Genomic DNA, 202 nt, shown 5'->3' on the forward strand with positions numbered 1-202 from the left:
TTCTTAATAGCTTGGGTTGTTTTGGAGGTGGACAATGATCTGGGAGAAACTTGATGGGTTTACCTGAGGTGGACTATAGGTACAAATGGTGCTTGATAACCCTATAAGTAAAGGATGGGAAAAGCTATCAGGTTTTGTGAATAGTGCTATGTGTTGCTTAATGAGAGTAAATGGGTGAGGGGAAGTGAGGCTTGGCACTGAC

Source organism: Gekko japonicus, unplaced genomic scaffold (assembly GCF_001447785.1).
Source record: "Gekko japonicus isolate JY-2015 unplaced genomic scaffold, Gekko_japonicus_V1.1 scaffold5481, whole genome shotgun sequence".
Taxonomy (NCBI): domain Eukaryota; kingdom Metazoa; phylum Chordata; class Lepidosauria; order Squamata; family Gekkonidae; genus Gekko; species Gekko japonicus.